General features: G+C 32.7%; 1 long non-coding RNA gene across 1 annotated transcript; it reads right to left on the bottom strand.

Annotated features, from left to right (window-relative positions):
- Positions 1 to 3,006: 3,006 nt before the first annotated feature.
- Positions 3,007 to 4,862, bottom strand: LOC138337755 (uncharacterized). Its single transcript, XR_011211156.1, has 2 exons — positions 4,819 to 4,862; positions 3,007 to 3,213 (listed from the first exon to the last, which is right to left on the bottom strand). It is a non-coding gene; the product is annotated as an uncharacterized lncRNA (long non-coding RNA).
- Between the last annotated feature and the right edge of the window lie 1,274 nt (positions 4,863 to 6,136).

The following is a 6,136-nucleotide window of genomic DNA, read 5'->3' on the forward strand; positions in this document are numbered from 1 at the left end:
TTTCCTTTAATATTATCGTGTTGGAACGTGACACTCCAATCCAAGAATACCGTGTCGGAACGTGACACTCCGATCCAAGAATACCGTGTCGGAACGTGACACTCCGATCCAATAATATCATTAATTTATCATTTAATATCACCAGATTTTCATTCAATAATAATATCTCATCGAGCCTTCTTTATTCAAGGCATTACTTCAAATAGAGATGGTTTAAGATTATACATTCCACGGTCTCGGGATTTCTGACCAATCACAAAACACACGACCAAGCCACACAATCACACAATCAAGTACATAGAAAATTTCACAATATCATCCAATGCATATCAATCACAATTCAGAGTTTACTATTAAATAGCATAAACCATAACCTACCTCCACCGAAGAAACAAAGTCAAACCAACTACTTCTTCAGTGCTTTTCCTTTCCTCAATGCCTCCGAACATTGTACATCAATCAAGTATATATGCATATTTTATAAGTTAACGAGTTTATAATTACTCATATTATTTTATGTCCAACCTAGACCCCACAACTCACCTAATTTATAATAATATTTACTCAAGTTCAAACCTAAGGGTAAGTCTTAATTCCTTCATTTAGCATAACTTTATGGGAATTTATATAACTCAATACACCTAACATTTAATTATCTATCTTAATATCAAAGGTTGATTTAAAATATAATACCTTTAGGAATTAATAAATGATGAACCTTAAACAGTGGCATACTACGGAAAAATGGCAGAAGACTATTCTCATATTCTTCTTATTTTCCTAAACTAACAATCCATAAAATAGTAATAAACATTATGCCCTCCCAATTCACAAAACCAACGAACATGCAGCAACCATATGAGATTTCAACATGACTAATTTTAACTTTTTATCCAATTCACTTAATATAGTAATAATAACAAGAAAACTAATAAAAATTAACATTAACCTTAACTAATTTACTACACTAGTTTATGCTCGGTAACAAGAATAATCTGACATCCATACCTACTTGCCAATACCATATATTATTGCGTCATCATTACCTAATCACTGCCAATTGCTATGTTTTACACAATTTGACATCAATTATTTATATGTTTTTATGTATTTCACTATTAGGGATCATATTATAACAAGGTAGGCATAGGATGATACTTTTAATAGCAATTAAAGAAGTTGGGGCATTAATTGTTTACCTGAGTCCTCATCCTCCTCCTCTTCGAAGTTTGTACAGTTTGTCGACTTAAGAATATTAAACCATACTCATTATATGAGTAATTATAAATATGACAAAAAAAAGACCCCCTACTAATTTTAATGTTATTTCCTTTAACCACCAACTAAGTAAATTATTCAAACTACCCCCTTAACCTAATAATTTTAGTTATGTAAAGTCCAAAATACCCTAAAAAAATCTATCGGAAAAGTCATTTATAAAATAAAAAGTTTTAGTACTCAAAACGATCAAATAAATCGTTACACATTCAACTTATTTAGACATGAAAGTGAACATTCACTTGATATCGTTCAAGAGATTGAACAGGAATAACAATGGAAACAACATTGGCTCATCTAAAAATTTTAGCGATGCTAGTGCTTCTCAAGGGAAAATAATAACAAGAGATGAAAATAATTGTAGTAGTAAAACATCATCATTGAGGTGGAGATCCAAGAAGAGTCTAAACAAATTACACCATTGGTTTGTTGACTCATCTTTATTCAACATTGTCTCTATTTTTGAAGCAATTACTTTGGTTTCCACCTTAGCTTTCTTTCTTCTTCTATTATGGTTTTCATATTTGATAATACTTTTAAATTTTTCATATTTATTTTCCTTTGTAAATTAAGGGTTCATTAATAATATTGGACAAAAGTTGATATCAAATGGGGTGTAAGCTAAGGTTCATTTGATTTATTTATTTGGTTCTCTTTATCATATTCTTAATGTTATGAAAATGTGATGGGTAGATTAGTACCTTAAACAACAATAAATGAAACAAGATGGAATTGTTAATAGTTAAATAAAGAAATCATAACAATTAACTTCCTAAAATTGTTAATTTACTAAGTCTCCAAATGCACATGCAAACATACATGATACACAAAGACTGGTAGCTAAGTCCGGATCACGCTCTGCATGGCTCATTAGAGGGAGGCGCTCCCAACAAGATTTTCTTCATATTCGGAGTTCGAGAATTCGAGACCTCTGATTAAGGGTGAAACACTTTTACCAGTGCACCATAACCCACGTTGGTCGATTAGCGGTTTGATAGGATTACCTATTTGCGTTGCTTAATACATCACTATACAAAAAAAATTATGAATACGTTCTTATTAATCCTCATTGCATAGCAGACATACAAGATCGAGATTAAGTTTAATAGGCGAGTAGAAAATAGAAAGATCTCCGTGAGTAAAAATAACTTAGGTATCTCAAATAAATTAATTAGTTAGATTAGTTAAAAAAACATTCAACATGATTAATAGATGATCTCCAATTGTTGAATTCCTCATCACTACGTTTGCCATCACTACACCATTTTCGGCCTTTCAACACCACGTAATTGTAGCGTAAACTAGCAAAAAGTGTGGCATTTGATAAAAGGCTACACTTTTGGACATTCAGCAACACTTTTTAGGGGTTGTCCAAAAAAAGTGTAATCTTTGACATTACGCAACACTTTTTAAATGTCGCCATCTTTGGCTACACTTATAAAGCGTAGCCAAATAGGTATAAGAGCACGCTTTGAAGACATGCATTAGAAACACCTAGTTTTTGTTAGACTACACTTAAAAGCGTTACCTTTTCAGATTTATTGGTCACACTTAAAAAGTGTTGCCTTTTATTGGTCATCTATTGCAACACTTTCAAAGTGTAACTTTTTATCTACCTAGAGCAACACTTACAAAGTGTAACTTCAACATTTATAAGCTTACATGTAGCACAAATATATATAATATATTTACATACATACAAGTGACCTAAAACACAAAATGAACTAATTAATCATTAAATTGAAGCTATATATTTCAAATAAACTTCGAGAAATATTTCATGTACAACCAAAAGATAGTATGTGTTGTGTACATACCCATACTTATACATCAATATTCTAAATGTGTACACAATAAATCAAATATGTATTTAAACTTTTACAATAGTTCAAAAACTCTTCATCACCCACTTCAAATTTGATCACCTCCATTTCCCTACACAAATAAGATATTGACAGTTATATAGAAGAGGTAAGAAGTTCAGATTGCAACAATATAGAGAGGCAAGAAATCCAGAATCCAGCAGTTACAGAAAATTAGATTGCATCTTTTGATGTTCAAAGTAGATGCCTACTTGTCTTTTGATGTTCAAAGTAGATGATCTTCCCTTAGGTGTCTAGAATTCCAAATGAGTTCAATAACAATGAATAATTGCATTAGGGTTCAAACTTCATAAGAAACAATATAAAATATTTGGTGTTATACAATAACCATGATGCACGCAAACTAACACGAACACTAAATAAAAAAAGAATTAATGAGGAGACACAAACAATTAGATTCTCCTACTAATTATTTGTTTGTAGTTATGGAAGCATGCCTTCTACTAGGATGTCAAAAGTTATGGTTACAACATGGATATTCTATATAATAAGAAAGAAAATAGACTATACTGATAGAAATATTTATATATAGAAGCAGCAGTTACAGAAAACATTAACAACAAATCTGGAGACTGCAGATTCCATACCATGCCAGTGTTCTATACAAATGCCAAAAAAATAGTGAAACAAAAGAAACAAGACCTTAGCTCAATTTAAACCAAATACATTAACAACAACTAAAGAGAGACAAGTCCAGATTGTAGATTACAGCAGCAACAAAAATTAAAGAAAATTAATTAGTTTCCTTGTGTAGTTAATATGTTCCACACGATCAAACAAGGAAACTAAATCTGACATAGCAAAACTACACTTCAACCATACCAAACAAGCAAGATGAATAGTGGTCAAGAGAAACAAAACCATAGCTCAATTCAAACCAAAGCCACTAACAATAAATTACCAATGATGAAATAGCAAAAACAATATATAAGTCAATAAGCAAGATCAAAGATCTGTTATACATACCCTATGCAAATACGTTTCTGAGTTCTTAGAAAAATCAGAATTGATAACAACGTTAACTGCTTGAATATCAATTCCTCTAGTAAACAAATCTGTTCCATCAAGAAAGAACACAAAATTAGGAAATTTAACAATTAATCAATTTGAAATTTCAGCTGTAACGGAAAGCATGACGGACCATCGTAGCCATGACAGTCCGTCTTGCATGTTCGTCAGGAAGATCAGAGAAGTAGCAGAAGAAACTTACAAGTATGGGACGACGAAGTCCACGACGGCCCGTCATGACCACGACGAATGACCACGATGGCCCGCCATGACCACGACGACCCGTCATGACCACGGCCTGTCATGACCACTACGGCCTCTTATGACTACGACGGCCCATTGCGAGGTCCACGGCGGCCCGTTGCGAGGTCCGTCGACCCAGCCGCGTTTTGACAGATTTCCAGCAAATAGAGTTACTATCTATACTTATGTCCAAAACGACTGAATTAGCTAAAGTTACTATCTATACTTGAAAATGCACTAGACAAACCAAGCTTAAGGTGATCAAACTATGAACTCAGGAAGACAAAAATCTCTTACCTGATAAACTTTATTCCAACAACCTAAAGCTTTAAGACATGAGGCAAGTTGATTTGTGAAGCATTTTCTTTCAATTTTCAAAAGGAAATCTGATGGAATAGCAGTTTACCCAGAAATCTTTGAAGAAAATCGTCTTCTTCAGCTCTCCAATCTTGAACAATGAAGCTCTGAGAGGAAAATCGTCTTCTTCAGTTCGTCTTCAGAGAAATCGCACTGCTCTTCGATTCTTCGGCTGAAAATGGTGTTCTTCAGCTGAAGTTTGACAGAAATGTGACGAAAATTGATTTATTTCGTTCTTCGATCCTCTTCTTCAGTTTTTGCAAATGGGTTCTTCATTTCTGGATGAAAATGTATTCTTCAGTTGAAAGTGAAAGCTTCAGCTGAAGTTTTAGGAATGTTGCCCTTTTTATTTTTTTAATATTTAATTCTTTTTAATATTTATTTAACGATTTATTTTTTTGGCCAAATAAAAATGGGAGGGAGATTAAACTTAAATGTTAAAATGTTGGAGGGAATATAAAATTTTGGTGAAAACACTAAGGCCACATTTTTAATCTGTTGTATTTTCAATTATAAAAATAACACACTTTAAAAGTGTGGCCATTCATGTAAATAGTTGTTGTCAACTATAACAACAACTTATAAAGTGTAGTTTATCCATTAAAGAGTCACTTTAGAAGTATTGCTAAAATTAATGTAGCTAAAAGTCAAAATCATTGGCTACGCTTTAAAAGTGTTCCCAAAAATATTTTAGGCAACACTTTATAAACATTGTCAAGATTTAGTGTTAATGAAAAAAATCTGTGTGCTCGGAAAATCCTAATTGGAAAGTTGGAAGACTTTCCAACCGGGACTGATAATCCCGGATGATGCCAAAAAAAAAAGGGGGCCCTTTCTTGCTCGTTAGCGCTGTTTTTTGATTGCAGCTAGGGCGCCTCCTCTGCCTACGGCCTGTTCGTTACTCACCTGGCTGACTACGGCACTGGGTTTTTTCTTGTATGAGGACTCTTTACGCACTGAGACTTTCCTTGAAAAAAGCGGAGACCTTGCTTCTACTTTTATCGTAGATAGCTAATATGAGTAGGAAATATTTTCAAGAAATGAATGGAATTTTCCAATAGCCTTAGACCTAAAATGATGTAGGGCATGAATCTTCTTTCACTATAAATAAATATTTTTCGATCAAGTATAGTGATTTTCTAGTGTTATTTTCTCGAATGATTAATCCATTCACTTTAATTGTGTCAAACACTTTGTCAATCTCTAACCTCCACTTTTATATCTTTGTCACTTAAAGAAACACACTTAATAAGATCATAATGATTTTAATATTGGTCAAGTGAAGGTAAAAAAAAACACATATGAGCTCTTCCTAATAGTTAAATACATGCATTTTTGCCCTAATATTAATAGATTTTACACAATTT

The sequence above is a fragment of the Solanum lycopersicum genome, chromosome 8 (genome assembly GCF_036512215.1).
Source record: "Solanum lycopersicum chromosome 8, SLM_r2.1".
Taxonomy (NCBI): domain Eukaryota; kingdom Viridiplantae; phylum Streptophyta; class Magnoliopsida; order Solanales; family Solanaceae; genus Solanum; species Solanum lycopersicum.